A 16482-nucleotide genomic window follows, 5' to 3' on the forward strand; every position below is an offset into this window, starting at 1 on the left:
TAGTTCTGGGCTCCCTACTATAGGTTTAACACGAAGAGACTGTTTCTTTAAGTCATTATGAGAGACTGGGTCTTTTCACCGGAGTAGGGGAGGTGGTGGGGTAACCTTATAGCGGTATAGAAAATCATCACTGGCCACCAATAGAGCAAATGAAGTGAAGAGCCACACATTCCTTTCCCCTGGGTAATGTGACAAAAACTAGAGGGCGTAATTTTAAGGTGAGCGGGGAATTAAAAGGGAACTAAAGTGTTTCTGTTTTCCATACAGAGGGTTGTGCATAAGTGGAAAAAGCTAATGGAGGAAATGGTCGAGGGAGGTACAATTCTGACATTGAAATTGCATTTGCACGGTTACAGGGGGAGGAATGGAATATGGACCCAGGACAAAGAAATGAGGCCAGCTCCCAGCTATTTCAATCTGCAGATAGACACAAAATGCTGGAGTAACTCAGGTGGGGGGGGGGGCACCATCTCTGGAGAGAAGGAATGGGTGGAGACCCTTCTTCAGACTGCCGGGGGGGTGTAAGTTCCTCTAGTATCTTTGGTGTAAGCTGCCCAAGCAAAATAGGCCGCCTGGGTTGCTTGCGTCCGGATGGCATGAACGTTGAATTCTCCCAGTTTTGCTAGCCCTTGCTGTCTCCTCCCCTTCCTTAACCCTCGAGCCAAAGATCCTATAGCGGATCTGTGGGTGAGGGGGAGCGCGCACGCATCATCCCCGCCCTCATAAGCGGGAGCGCGCGCGACGGACCGGGAGCGCGCACGCACCATCACCGCCCTTTATATGCGGGAGCGCGCCGGACGCCTCGGCCTTTCACTGGCGTGCGTCTGAGGTGAGTGTTGAGTAGCGGCGCCAGCGGCCGCGGCAATCCGTCTCCATCCGCCCTTCCCCTTCGCCATCCGCACTCACTGACCCCTCCATCTCTTTCCCTTGCAGGTCCCTGACAAGATGCGAGCCAAGGTAAGGGTGGATGGCGGCATGGGGCGCGGTTATCCCATCTGCGGCCCTGTCTGTCTGTCTGTGCGCGCCTCCTCCATGGTGATGATGTTAGCGGCGGCCATTGCGGGTTTATTTTTTAAAGATTTAAAACCGAAAGCGAAGCGCTGGAGAAACGTTCTCGGTCGGGCAGCATCTGCGGAGGGGGAATGGGGACTGACGGCCTATAGACCGGAGCGCCGCTGCCGCCCGTCCATTTGCAGCACCGTGTGTGTGTGTGTGTGTGTGTGTGTGTGTGTGGGGGGGTGAGAGTGTGTCGCACCATCTGCAGCCCCGGTGCGGCTCCCACACTCACTGCAACCTCGGCCCGCTGCTTCTTGCCGCTGCCCTGTTTCTGCTTGGCAATGGCGGACAACCAGTGATATTCAGAGAGTAATGAGGGGTGCTGCGTCATTTAGAGAGTAATGGCCGGGGAGGGTGCACGGTGGCGCAGCGGTAGAGTTGCTGCCTCACAGCGTCGGAGACCCGTATTCAATCCCAACCACAGGTGCTGTCTGCACGGAGTTTGTACCTTCACCCCGTGTCCTGCGTGGGTTTTCTCTGAGATCTACCAAAGACGTACAGTTTTGTAGATAATTGGCTTGGTGTATAAATGTAAATTGTCCCTAGTTTGTGTAAATTGTCTCTTCCCATACTGAAGCAGTATCCTCAGATGTAGTCCCCCCCCCTCTCCCTGATATCTTATGCTGGTTTACCGTTCTTCTGTTTGTGCGTTTTTAACCTTTAACATTTCTGCTTTTCAGTGGAGGAAGAAGCGTATGCGCAGGTATGTGTTATGTGGAAGTATTGAAATTTTGGTGAAATGTGTGCAGTTTCTGTCTTGAGATTTTAATTTGCGGCCATAAGGCCACAGCCCTGGATGGCAAATAAATTGTCTTTTAATGGAATCGAATACTGTTTCTAAGTGTTTATTTTAGTATGTAATGCAATAATATTGTGTATATCACAGATTAGTGAGTGGAGGTTGACTAACCAGGGGCTGTTGATTTACCGTAGTTACGTTTACTGAAAAATAATGTGCCAGTCAAACCATGCGGCACATGAGTACCATCAAAGCATACATTGATACAAAAGGTAGTGGAAAAGAGAGAAATACCACAGTGCAGTGTGGTGTTACAACATTGGAGTGCTATACAACAAAGCTCAGATCTGCTCCCTTCTTTTGAAATGTGCATAGTGGTAGGAAGGGAATAAAATGCTGGAAGCACTCTCAATTAAGGCAGTATCTGTAGAGCGAACAGTTGATGTTTTGGGATTATTTGTCAAATCTGGCCAAGTTTTGGTGCACAATTTAAGAAAAAACATGCTGGAGGAACTCAGCAGGTCAGACTACACCTGAGGATGGGAATGGGTGGACATTTTGGATCAGACCCTTCTTCAGACTGAAATGTATGCTTCCCTCTACGGATGCTGTCTGACTCACCGAGTCCTTCCAGCACTATTTATTTTCCATCAAGATTCCAGCCTCTGCAGTTTCTTGTCTCCATTCCATAGTATGGCCTGAAGCATCAACTGTTTCTCTATCCAGGGGTGCCGCCTCGCCCAAGTGTTTACAACATTTCTGTCTTCAGACGACATTACACAATATAGAAACCGATCCTTCAGCTAAGTTGTCCAAGCAACTCCCAGTCCTGTGCTGTCCCATACCACCCCCCCCCCCCCCACGCCTTTCATGTCCACGTACCTGTCCCAAGTGCCTTTAAATATTGTAATTGTACTTTTCATCTGATACTTCCTCTGAAAGCTCATTTCATATACCCACTGCCTTCTGAAAAAGATTGCCCATCAGGTCCTTACTAAATCTTTTCCTTTTCATTGTGAACCTATAGCCTCTTAATTTTAGGTTCCCCCACCCTAGTGATGAGACTGGCTAATTGCCTTCTCTATGTCCCTCGGGATTTTATAAACCTTTAAGGTCACTCTATAGCCTCTTGCTTTTCACAGATAACTTGTAGCTTCTCATTGAAGCTTAAACGTTCCAGACACGTTAATGTCCTCATAAATCTTTTCCGCACTCTGTCCAGCTTAAATAGAACATTCTTATGGCAAGGAGATGAGAACCACACCATGCTCCCAATGTGGCCTTGTCAGTGTGTATAGTGGTAGTGTGATATCAATCTCCATCTGTTCTTCAGCTCATTGACCCAGGCGACCAAGATCCTATTGTACTCTTAGATAACCGTCACTGTCTGTTAGGTGTCCGCAAAATTGCTAACCATGGCCCATGTGCCGAGAACTTAACTAAATCTATGATTTCATCCAAACCGTTAATCTAAGTAATGCCAATTAAAAAAATTAAGTGGACCCAGCACCGACCTCTGGCACACCACTTATTACAGGCCTCCAGTCTGAAAACACTGATCCCCACCTGCTGCCTCCTTTCTTCAATTCTGCAACCAATTTGCTACCACGTCCTGGATCCCATGCAGCACAGCATCTGCACCCGCTGAGCTTCCCCAGCACTTTTGTCTACCTTCGATTTTCCAGCATCTGCAGTTCCTTCTTAAACACAATCCTATGTGAACTAACCTGCCGGACCAGATTATCATGGGGTGCATTGAAAAAGGACTTGTTCAAGACGACTTAGGCCATGTCTACACTGCCACATCAATCTTTTTGGCCACTCTGGCAGTTTTTATTTCATTTCCTGCAATAACTAGAGTTACTTATCGTGCAGAACTTGATCGAAGGACTTGCTAATGTAGACCCTGTCTTCCACCTGAGCTCTCAATATTCATTTCTATAACAATGAGCACTAGGACTTCCAGCTACTACCCCTGGAGAATGTTTTCCCTCATCCGTGGCTCCAGGAAGGCAACACACCATCCTGGAGATCCTTTTGCAGCTGCAGCATCTCCTGTGTGTCCTCCTAACTGTCTAGTCTCCTATCTTAACCCTTCCCTACTATGCCTCAGAACTGGTCTTCCTGAAAAGGATCTGGCTGGAGCTATTGAACAGTCATCGGTCAAATAGGCTACTATAAATTACTCCTTAGTGTGGATTAATGGCTATGATTAAATCACAGTTGATGGGTTTTGATTCGGGGATACAGGGAAATAAGGCGAGAGGGCATTGGGGGGATGGGATGGGACTGCACCCTAAGCACCAGCTTATTAGGATTGAGATGATCGTCTAAGATTGCCAAGAGCTTTGACAAGTTTTGGGATTGCACTCCTGTCCAATGCTTTAAAACCTGGCATTCCAAATTCACTGATTCCAGTTCTATTTCAATTGTCTCAAGAGGGGGTCTTGACCCAAAACGTCACTTATTCCTTTTTTACACAGATGCTGCCTGACCCGCTGAGTTACTCCAGCATTTTGTGTCTATATCTTCCGTGTAAACCACCATCTGCAGTTTCTCCTTACATATTTGGCAGATACTGGACATTTGAAATGTGTATTCCACAGATTCTAGATACCCTGCTGTGAATTTCCAATCTATTTCCACCAAAGTCGTGTTCTATTTAGTTTGAAATTTTTGTGATGGCTTATCGTTCAGCAATGCTCCATTGCATTCAGATATTCCAGAGCTTCTCATTTTAATCCAATTCTCCATTTGTCTTTTCACGATGAGTTCTTATCCTTTTGCAGATTGAAGCGTAAAAGACGAAAGATGAGGCAGAGGTCCAGGTGAACTGCCGATGATGCAGTGCTGATCAGACTATGTTGAATCTTCCTTGGCAAATGGACTCTGGACATTTCTGCTTACAATTGTTCCTCTTAAGATCAACAATTTATGTAGATGTTTTGGATGCCGGTCATGAAAGATGCAGAACATTGGACTGTTGTAGTGCTGTTCCATGATGTATATTAGTTACAAAATAAAATGTAAACTAATGTTTATCTTGTTTTTAATAGTCTCTTAAGGCAATTAAGGTATTTAGTTGGTATTCTCAATGCTCTTATTTGCTTGTATGTTTTTATAGTGGTGGGAAAGGTCAGGTGGGATTTTCAGTGAAATATAGCTTCAGGTCAAATGTTTGTGGCCTGTGGACTTTCTGTTAAACAATTGATTTGTACAGGGTGACCCAAAATGGTAATGCAGCCGAATTACTTTAATTTGGTATCAGTAGTTGGAATTTTAATTCTGATCTAGATCTGTAAAAATATTTCAACCCGTTTTGATGGAAGCGGATCATGTGGCTTTATTAAGTGGTCTCATTAAGTAAATGGTCTCATTGGTGTCGGTACATTTTAGCATTTATATCCAGACAGGTGACGGATGGTCACCAAGAAACCTTGTACATGTGCCGAGAGTTTGCTACTTTTATTAACCAATTTTGTCAAGGCAGCAGGTTAACACGAAACACTTTGCAATTGTTATTCAGATTGGTGTGCAGATTAAATGAGTAAATCACATTTCTATGCCATCTAAATGAACACATTGTTCAACAATAGGCACCAATGGTTTGAAGCAATACAGGTGCACAACCTTTTATCCGAAAGCCTTGGGACCAGACACTACTCGGATTTCGGAATTTTTCGGATTTCCGAATGGAAGATTTTTAGCGTAGATTAGGTAGCGCGGGCGGCTTGAAAAGTCTGGAGCGGCTGCCTCCTCCCCGGAGACCGGGGAATCATTGTAAATCATTGCTTAAATGTTAGTCAGTTAGTTTGGAGGGATTTTATGTGGGGGGGGGGGGGGGGTGAAGGGGGAAACTTTAATTAGTCCCCTACCTGGTCGGAGAGGCGGGGAGCGGGCAATGTCCGGTTTTCGGAGCTTTTCAGTTTCCGGAACTCCGGATAAAAGGTTGTGCACCTGTAGTCACAAATATACATCCATGGTGCAATAGCATAGAAACTGCTGATTTTATCAACAGAGACAAATGATCTGCAGATGCCAGGATCTTAAGCAAAAATGCAAAGTGCTGGAGGAACTTGCCAAGTCTGGCATTTGTAGAGGGAATGAGCAGGTAATATTTTGGGCGTGTTCATTCAAACCAATAAGGGAGAGAAAAGAGGCGGAGATGGGAATGTGACATTCTTTGCATCCCCAAGGTATGCAAATCGCCGCCATGTAAAGGGTGCTTTGTAATGTATCCCTTTGTTCGCTCCCCCTCCTCAGCGTGCCCCCCATCGTTGGGTCCTCCTTTGTTCCTTTCAGTTCTTTCATTTTTTTAAAAATAATCTAGACTCACTGGCAGGAGAAAGGTTCAATGGTAAAAACCAAGTTTGGTTATTCAGCACTCTATATTTGCTGTGGAACCGTGGCATGTTAATCACGAGTTGCGTAAATGCCAGAAGTAGTCTTAGCTGAGGAGAAGGTGACAAGGCATGCAATCAGTAAAACTTAATCGTGAGGATCGTGAAGACCGACCGCAATGTGCCTCGGTAGGACCCACACGCCACCCAGGGGACTGGCGAGGCCTGTCTGGATCGAAGGAGCCTCAGTAGTGACTGCAATGGGAGTCTTGACGGCGGTAGCGTAAGCCTAGTAGGCGGTGGGGCCTCGCGGTCGGTGTGGGGGGAGGGAGAGAATGGGGGACCTGCTGTGAGGGACGGTGGGAGAACGGGGATCCCGTCTCGGGGTGGGGGGGGGGTCGGGGGTCACTAGAATCCTCTACCCGGGGAATAAGTGTTTTGTTCCGGTGAAGGTGCTGTCCACATGGCAGCCAGCCAACAGTTGCTTGTCCTTTTTTCACTTTTAATTTCAAGTTTATGTTGTGACTCAGACCAATTTCCCTTCGGGGATGAATAACGTTCATTGTATCGTAAACTAGTTTGGGGGAGGGACAGAGGGAAGCAATGGCTACTTGAAGTTCGAGAAAGACGAAGAGGCAGTCTGAAGGGCCTCAACCCGCCAGTACATATGACAATTATACCCTGGTTTGAGCCCTGATATGACATCTTACTTATTTTCATGCCTTGGTCTATGATGGGGCCAAGTTTATTAACTTTGTCCTTTTCACTGACTTTGTTGTCGCTTTTCAGGAAAAATTGACGACACAGACTGCTGTGTAGTCAATGCCATTTCGTCTTTGTCCTAACAGAATTTAACTTTACCTTCCCCCTGCATTGCCTCTCGCTGTCCGGATTAAATTCCAACTGCCCCACCCATACATTCCACATGATTTATGCCCCACTGTATCTAAACAACCTTCGATATCATTGACGCCAACAATATAATAACCATATAACAATTACAGCACGGAAACAGGCCATCTCGACCTTTCTAGTCCGTGCCGAACACATAATCTCCCCTAGTCCCATATACCTGCGCTCAGACCATAACCCTCCATTCCTTTCCCATCCATATAACTATCCAATTTATTTTTAAATGATAAAAACGAACCTGCCTCCACCACCTTCACTGGAAGCTCATTCCACACAGCTACCACTCTGAGCAAAGAAGTTCCCCCTCATGTTGCCCCTAAACTTCAGTCCCTTAATTCTCAAGTCATGTCCCCTTGGTTGAATCTTCCCTACTCAGTGGGAAAAGCTTTTCTACGTCAACTCTGTCTATCCCTCTCATCATTTTAAAAACCTCTATCAAGTCCCCCCTTAACCTTCTGCGCTCCAAAGAATAAAGCCCTAACTTGTTCAACCTTTCTCTGTAACTTAGTTGCTGAAACCCAGGCAACATTCTAGTAAATCTCCTCTGTACTCTCTATTTTGTTGACAACAATGTTTGTGTAGTTTCCAAATGTATGAACTTGCTCATCATTAGCTTAAACAGATGATTTTTTTGCCTCTGGCTATGATCTCCAGTACCTCAAAAATGGCCAAAGTATTCTGTAGTGTTCGTGTGAGAAAATTAATTCTGTTTGACGAATCACACTAACGTTAGCCACAGTTTTGCTTTGAACATTGGTGTTTCTATTATTGGGACATCATAAGTGCTGACACAGAATGACTAGAAACAATGATTTCTAAAATTGTGGTGTGTGTGTTTTTTTCATGGGTGATACTGTCTATACCATATTAGAAATGGGTAAACCTGTCTGGGCTATTCCAGTGGTAGACACAAAATGCTGGAGTAACTCAGATCAGTCTGAAGAAGGGTCTCGACTCGAAACATCACCCATTCCCTCTCTTCAGAGATGCTGCCCAAAGATCCTATAGCATGCTGCCTGCCCCGCTGAGTTTGTGTCTTATCAAATTTTGCTCGTTTCCATTCTAATGGCCGGTTCTCACGGTGCGACCTGACGCAAGATGTCACAAGAGTGAAGTGGTCGTGGTCCAGCACGAGTTCCGCATGATATAACGGGGGGTAGATAAAGAGTTCCCATGGTACTCGGCAATTCTGTCATTTGTGCGAGTGACTTGTCCGTCTCCCGATCTTTCCCGTTAATCGTGAATGAACATCGTGGACTGTAGTGTAGTTAATCACGTGGCACAGATGATGTCACTTTTTTTCACACACTATAAATATCCTCCGTTCGTAGAATTGGCTCATTTGCAAAGTTGGTTCGAGTACAGGCTGGTTGTTATTTTCATTGACGCGCTGTATGCATTAGCGCAACATGTGCATTGAAAACGCTTGCGTGAAGGCAGAAGGGTAGGATTAATTAAAAAAGAGAATTAAGAGGAAGTCTCACTGGGTTAAGCCCATGTTTCAACGGAGACCTCAATTTGGACAATATGAGCAACTGCTTAATGTGCTGTGCGAAGAGGATAAAAGTGCATTCAAAAACTTTGTCAGAATTTCACCCGAGCTCTTTAATGAGTTAAAGAATAATTTGGGACCTCTGCTGAAGAAGACTGACACTGTAATGAGAAAGGCACTGGAACCAGGGTTGCGCATAGCAATCACCCTCCGCTACTTGGCCTCAGGCGATTCTTATAAAAGTCTGTCTTACAACTTTCTTGTCGCCACCAACAGCATCTGTGATATTGTCCGAGAAACCTGTGAGGCGATCATCCAATTTTATTCAGCTGAAGTGATGGAATGCCCCAGTACACCAGATGCGTGGAAGAGAGTTGCACTGGGGTTTGAAAACAGGCTGGAACTTTGCTCACACATGTGGGGCTTTGGACGGCAAGCATGTGGCAATTCGTAAACCACCCGGAGGTGGCTCAAATTATTTCAATTACAAGAAATTCCACTCAATTGTACTCATGGCGGTGGTTGATTATAACTACAACTTCCTGTATGTGGATGTGGGCACACCTGGAAGTGTTGGTGATGGCCGGATTTGGAAAAAAACCTGGCTTGGAAAGAAAATGGAAGGTGGAACAGCAGGCATGCCTGATCCAGAACCTCTGTCAGGAGAAGACAGCCCGGACATCCCATATGCGATGGTTGCTGGATGAAGCCTTTGCACTACGGCCCTGGATTATGAAGCCATATCCACAGAGGAATCTAACTAGGGAACAGAGGATCTTCAATTACAGGCTGTCAAGGGCCAGGAGGGTAGTAGAAAATTATTTTGGCATCTTGGCAAACAGATTTAGATGCTTGCTCAAGACAATGGAGCAGAGGCCCAAGAATGTGGAGAGTATAGTATATGCAGCATGTGTTCTGCACAACCTGATCCGAATGAGAGGTGCAGCTGCTGGATCAGCAACATCCATCCAGGACGGTGACATAGTGGACAGTGACACAGGGGAAGTAACACTAGGTGCTTGGAGAAGTGGTGTGAACAAGTTGAAAATGGTCTCACTGCAGCGTTTGAAAGGTAACTCGGGCACATCCAGTGTGAAAGAGCAAAGAGACCATCTCTGCGCTTACTACAATTCACAATTGGGGAGTGTGCCGTGGCAGGACAGCTATATTGATGGGTAGCCGACCACAGGAACACTACTGCATGTTATAAGCTGACTTCCTAGTGTTGTCCTCTGAAAAGTGCTTCCTATAAGATGTTCGTCCGCAAAACCTGCCGTTTAGAACATTGCATTGTCCCTTTAAATGCCTGAGTTCACGCTTGTAGCGGAGGTTGATGGATATAATGTGTTTTAAATAATCTCGTGTGCCTCATTTGTTGTATTTCGTGTTTGTGAGGCCCTTTTACAGACAAATGTTTTGTGTGATGCATCTCCTCTCACTATGTGACAGAATTCGTCTTCTTATATTGTCAAATAGGAATAAAGACTTTGTATCACGTTTACCGTGCTGATTGTCTTATTTCATTTTCTACCAAGAGGTGAAGAACACGTTTAAATAGCTGAACATTTCAGGGTCCTGCACACTCAAAAATGTAAATGAGTGAAAATGTGATTATATCACCTCCATTAAGGTATTTTGTGTTTCAGCATGAGAGGGATTATAACATTAGGGACATTCATCTTGTAGTGATGTATTAATGACGATTTGCAGACATCAAGCTGATAGTAAAAAATAAAAGTATTTAGCAGTGAGGTAAACAAGCAATGACAATCAAAATGCTGAGGTAAAAGCTTTATCACACTTCAGGATATAATAAAATGTGGAGCCACCAACATGAGCATCACATCACCACTCACATGAGCACCCGGGATACTCCGCAGCCTTCGTCTCCAGCAGGTTGCGCTTTCTCTCCCTATTTCTATAATCCTCTCTGGATTTGTCATAGAGAATCTCATTGCATTGGTACCACTTCACCAGTTCCCCCTCTTGTTCCCTGTTGAAGTTATATGGCCTTACCTTCTGCCATCTTCCCTTTATGTTATCATCTGCTGAGGCTATTGGGGAGGCAACAGCTACTGGGGAGGCAATCTCAAATCCACCTTGATCACCCTCTCCCTGCTCCAAGGAGCCCACAGGCAGTGGTATCTCTGGCATCTCCTCTTGCCTCTCCACCTGTCTCTCTTGCTGAGTCTCCTCCTCATTTACCTGCATGGCTAAAAACTTTATGACTTTCTTTGACCCCTTTCTTTGCGCTTTTCTGAGAGGCATCTCTGCAAGTCTTACTGTGAAAAAGATTCTCAAACAATGACAATTAGGTGGGACGTCCTCGATGGACACATGGTCCATTGGTGATATTGAGACCACCTTTTTTACTCACCTTATGTCCCCTCTGTCAAGCTTCCGGGTTTACCGTTCGCAGGAGTTCCCACGGTACCCGCAAGAGTCATTACGGATATCGCACGGATATCGCACTGGCATCTGCGTTCATACAATGTTGCAACGCTGCTCAAGTCACTCTTGGAGAAATTCAAAAATGTTTGAATTTTATCCCGACCTTATCAAGTCACACGACTACCTGTCGTTAGCGCCACGGAGGTCCTCGGTGGTCCACGAATGCCGTACTGCTATCGCAGAAGGTTCCCACGATGTTAAACTCTTGTTAAGTCTTGCTTCAGGTCGCACCGTGAGAAAGCCCTTTAAACCTGCCAATTGGATACCATGGTCTGTTCATGCCTATACTCTGTTCTGCCAACAGGTGGAGCTGATAAAACAGTTCTGAATAAAATACATTTTTTGAAAGAATTAAATATTTAAAGTCAATTCAAGTTTTTTGTTGTTGCCCAAGTAGGACGTGATAATTTCATAATGCTTCCTGTCAGATGTTTTCCATTATCTTTTCAGCTCAAAAATACATTTTATCCTGTAAAGTGGAATGTGAGATTATAGTTTTATTCTGTGCACCTCTGTGGGGGTGGAATGATGAAATTACTTCCTTCAATTTTAAAGAGAGATTTGATGCAAGCTTTCAGTTGCTGCCGTAAAGTATGTTGATTAATGCTGCAATAAGATAATGTGATAGTTTCATTGTGGATTTTTATTGTTGCATCAAGTATTATGAATAATAACCTAATTTTAACCCATAATCGCACAAACTATGAACTCAACATTTTCCAATGGAGCTTTTCTGCAGGGCTCGGTCTCAGCTGATAATCCAGAGAAAAGCAGGAGAGGCATTGGAACAATGAGAGATGGTGCATTCACTAGGAAAATGGGCTGTCAAAACGTCAGGAAATACATTTTATTGGATGTCCTTTTATTAAAAGTATTAATCTAAAGGTTGGGAATTATTTTGTGGGATGTTTTTCCTCGTTTTTCTCCAGCTCTGAATTATTCTAGTATTGCCATTCTGCTATTATATAAAATTGTGGGTGCTTATCTAAATACAATATTCGCATTCATGATATATCTTCGTAACATGTATTATAAAATCTATATACCTATTATACTTGACAACTGGGACTCTGCAGCCTTCTGTGAAGAAATTACTCCTCATCTCAGTCCTAAATGGCTTTCCCTATATTATAGACTCCCATGGGCAGGGGGATAATTCTTCCTGAATCCAGTCCGCTGAGCGATGTCTGAACTTTAAATGTTTCATCAAGAACCCTGCTTATTCTTAAACTAGAATAAATAAAGGCTTAGTTGATCCAATCGGGAGAGTTCCTTCAATCCATATGTGTGGAGGGCCCGACACGGGAGAGGGCAACGCTTGCCAATAGACAATAGGGGCAGAAGTAGGCCATTCGGCCCTTCGAGCCAGCACGGCCATTCAATGTGATCATGGCTGATCATCCCCAATCAGTACCCCGTTCCTGCCTTCTCCTCATATCCCCTGACTCCTCTATCTTTAAGAGCCCTATCTAGCTCTCTCTTGAAAGCATCCAGAGAACCCGCCTCCACTGCCCTCTGAGGCAGAGAATTCCACAGACTCACCACTTGATCCAGTCTTGGGAAATTGGGAGGGGCAAGTAGTAGTGTTTGTGGTTGTGGCTTTTAGGACCAGTGGCCAGTGTTTGATTTGGTTTAAGATAGTTATGGATAGAGGCAGAGTTAAAATGTTCAATTGGGGCAAGGCCAACTTTGAGGGAATGAGAGAGGGACTTGCTCAAGTTGATTGGAGCAGGTTGTTTGCAGGAAAAGGAATGTCAAGAGAGTGAGATGTTTCCAAAAGTGTGCTGACATGAGTTCAGGACCTGCACGTCCCTGTTAGGGTGAAGGGCAAGGCAGGCAAATGTAAGGAAGATTGGCTGACAAGGGGAATTGAGGCTTTGGTCAAGAGTAAGAAGGAGGCAAGGGACAGGTATAGGCAGCTGGGATCAAGTGTATCCGTGGAGGAGTTTTGGGAACTATGGAGCAAACTAAAAAAGGAAATCAGAAGGCCAAAAAGGGGCCAGGAGATAGCTCTGGCAGATGGCATCAAGGACAATCCCAAGAGATTTTATAAGCACATAAAGGGAAAAAGGGCAACTAGAGAGAGAGTGGGACCCCTTAGGAATCAAAGCAGTCAGTTCTGCGTGGAGCCACATGAGATGGGCAAGGTCCTCAATGAGTATTTCTCCTCTGTATTTACCCAGGAGAAAGACCGGAGGACTGAGTAACTAGTGGCAGTCAATGGAAGTGTCTTGAGAGCAGTTAGTGTTATGGGCAAGGAGGTCCTGACACATACTGTATGAAGGTAGACAAATCTTCCAGGCTGGATCAGATATATCCGAGGACATTGTGGGAAACCAGAGAGGAAATTGCGGATACCCTGGCTGAAATTTACGAGTTGTCATTAAATATAGAAGAGGTGCCGGAAGACTGGATGGTGGCAAATGTTGCGCCTCTTTTCAAGAAGGGCTGCAGGGAAAACGCTGGGAACTATAGGCCAGTGAGCTTAACATCTGTAGTTGGAAAGTTACTAGAGAGTATTCTGAGGAATAGGATATACAGGCATTTTGATGCACAAGGGCTGATTAGGGATAGTCAGCGTGGTTTTGTACGTAGGAGGTCATGTCTCATGTATCTCCCCTGACTCTCAGTCTGAAGAAGGGTCTCGACCTGAAACGTCACCCATTCCTTTTCTCCACAGATGCTGCCTGTCCCATTGATTTACTCCAGAATTTTGTGTCTATCTTTGGTTTAAACCTGCATCTGCAGTTCCTTCCTACACAAGTATTCGACAAGGTTCCACATGGTAGGCAGCTCTGGAAGGTTGGATCTAACTGAAAGGATTGAAAATTGATTCATGGAAGGAAGTTGATGGTTATGGAGAAAGGTTGGTTCTTGAACTAGTGGTGTGCCTCAGGGTTCTGTGTTCTGTGCCCGTTGCTGTTTATCATCTGTATTAATGAGTTGGATGAGAACTTACATGGCAAGATTAGCAAATTTGCAGATGATACATAAGTGGGTGGTATTGCAAATAGTGAAGATGAATGTCAAAAATTGCAGCAGGATCGTGATCGGTTGGCCAGGTGCGCCGAGGAATGGTTGATGGAATTTAATACAGAAAAGTGTGATATGTTGCATTTTGGAAAGTCTAACATGGGTGGACATACACAGTGAATGATAGACCTGGGGAGTGTTCCAGAGCAGAGGGAAGTACGATTGCAGGGACATAGTTCCTTGAAGGTGATGTCACAGGTAGATCGGGTGGTTAGAAACGCTTTTGGTACTTTGCTCTTCATCAGTCACAGTATTGAGCATAGAAGTCGGGAGGTCTTGTTGCAGTTGTATAAGACGTTGGTGAGGCCATATTTAGAATATTATATTCCGTTTTGGGCACCATGTTACAGAAAAGATGGCAAGTTAAAAGAGTACAGAAAAGGTTTACGAGGATGTTGCCAGGACTGGAGGGTCTGAACTATGGGGAGAGGTTGAGTAGGCTGGGTCTCTATTCCATGGAGCGCAGGAGGATGAGGTGTGATCTTCTGGAGGTGTATAAAATCATGAGAGGAATAGATTGGGTAGACAGTGTTTCTTGCCCAGAGTAGGTGAATCGAGGACCAGAGGACATAGATTTAAGGTGAAGAGGGAAAGATTTAATAGGAATCTGAGGGGTAACTTTTTCACACAAAGGATGATGGGTGTATAGAATGAACTGCCGGAGCAGGTGGTTGTGGCAGGAACTATCGCAACATTTAAGAAACAGGTTTAGAGGGATATGGGCCAAACGCAGGCAGGTGGGACTAGTGTAGCTGGTCGGTGCAGGCAAGTTAGGCCGAAGGGCCTGTTTCCACACTGTATCACGCTCTGCCATGACCAGTAAAATTGCACACAATACGTCTGTGTCATCTCTCTGTTCTTCTGTTCTTTCTACCAAAGTGGATAACCACATATGTATTTATGTTATACAGGCCCTCCACTGATATTCCGGCATCTTTGGTAGAAGAGCCTTACTGGATTGTCCATTTTGCAGACCAACAGAGGTCACAGCCTCTGAGAGGAGTTGAACGGTCTGCCTAGGCCACCGAGGGGTCGAGATACCGGCTCGTAAAGTCGGCCTCAGAAGTCGGATACGGGAACGGCTCTGCTGGCTCTGCAGTTCCAGAGTCCCAGCCGTGGGGGGGGGGGGGGGGGGGGGGGGGGGGAATTTGACCCACTGATCAGCTGCAGAAGTCCCCAAGGTGGTTAAGATTGGCCACCTCACCTGGCCTAGACCCCACATTTTCGAGGGCACTTCCCGACAGTATTTGACGTTCTCATAATTTTGCGCTTTCATAATTTTGTCCAGATTAAAGGAGGTGCCAGATCATCACTTGCCAGAAAATCAGTGGTGGACATGTACTGCACTGGTCATGTGATTGCCCACTGTCTACACATATCTAAATGGCTTCCAACAATTCCCAATCTTTCAGTTTTATGCTGCCAGCAAACTGAACATTACATTCTACATACAAATCATTCTTTTGTGAACAGGAGTGGATCCTTGCTCTGCCACCCTGAGACAGTCCCATTTATTACTAGTGTTTCGTCAAACCAAATTTCAATCCATGTCTTTGTATTATCCCCAATCCTTGAGCTTCAATTTTGCCCATGAATCTCATGGAAATTTGCTGAAAATTTGAACAGACTACACCCATGAGGGTAGACGCAAAATACTGGAGTAACTCAGCGGGACAGGCCGCGTCTCTGGAGAAAGGGAATGGGCGACGTTTTGGGTGGAGACCCTCCTCAGGGCATAATCTGAATTGTCATCTTAATCACTCTTCTTCAGACAGTCTGAAGAAGGGTCTCGATTCCTTCTCTCCAGAGATGCTGCCTGTCCCCGCTGAATTACTCCAGCATTTTGTGTCTATGGTGTAAACCAGCATCTGCAATGCCTTCCTGCAAATAAGTGTATCTGCTCATGGACATGCTTCTGGTGAGTTGCTCCCCAGCCTTGTTCTATGCCTTCTGCAGTGCCTAACATTCAGACAAGGGACAGATTTTTCCACCATGCGTTACTCCTTCACCCTTCTGTCAGAGGTCCAGTCATGCAGCAAGAATAAGTTGTGAAGCAAATGACTCTTGAACAAAGCCAGTGCAGTTTACATATAGCTATGGAAAGATTTTTACCTTTTCTGTACAAAGAAAATGGAGCTTTGTTCCACTTGTTTTAAAAATAAATATTTGTGGAGAAATTGCTCTTCCTTTAATGTGCTCAGTGGTAAACATTTAACAGGAATACATAAATTTTAATGCAGAAAACCAAAAGGAGACCGCTATGAATCTGTTGAAAGTTTGTGAATCTGAGTTGTTGGGTAGGATTTGTCCTCTAATGTTTGCTATGCTAGTGTGTCCACCTATAGAACACACCTTCTCCACTGGCATGGTTTAAAGATGATAAAAGCTTGTTTGGTATTACCTTTTCAAGCCCAAGGTAACATTTTCCCACGATTCAGAATGGTCTTCTTGCAACTGCT

At 45.0% G+C, this 16482-nt stretch overlaps 1 long non-coding RNA gene across 1 annotated transcript; it reads left to right on the forward strand.

The window, feature by feature from the left end:
• Positions 1–745: 745 nt before the first annotated feature.
• On the forward strand, positions 746–4835 carry LOC116974977. Its single transcript, XR_004412491.1, has 4 exons — positions 746–829; positions 934–957; positions 1737–1759; positions 4585–4835. It is a non-coding gene; the product is annotated as an uncharacterized LOC116974977 (long non-coding RNA).
• The last annotated feature ends 11647 nt before the right edge of the window (positions 4836–16482 follow it).

The sequence above is a fragment of the Amblyraja radiata genome, chromosome 7 (genome assembly GCF_010909765.2).
Source record: "Amblyraja radiata isolate CabotCenter1 chromosome 7, sAmbRad1.1.pri, whole genome shotgun sequence".
Classification (NCBI taxonomy): Eukaryota; Metazoa; Chordata; class Chondrichthyes; order Rajiformes; family Rajidae; genus Amblyraja; species Amblyraja radiata.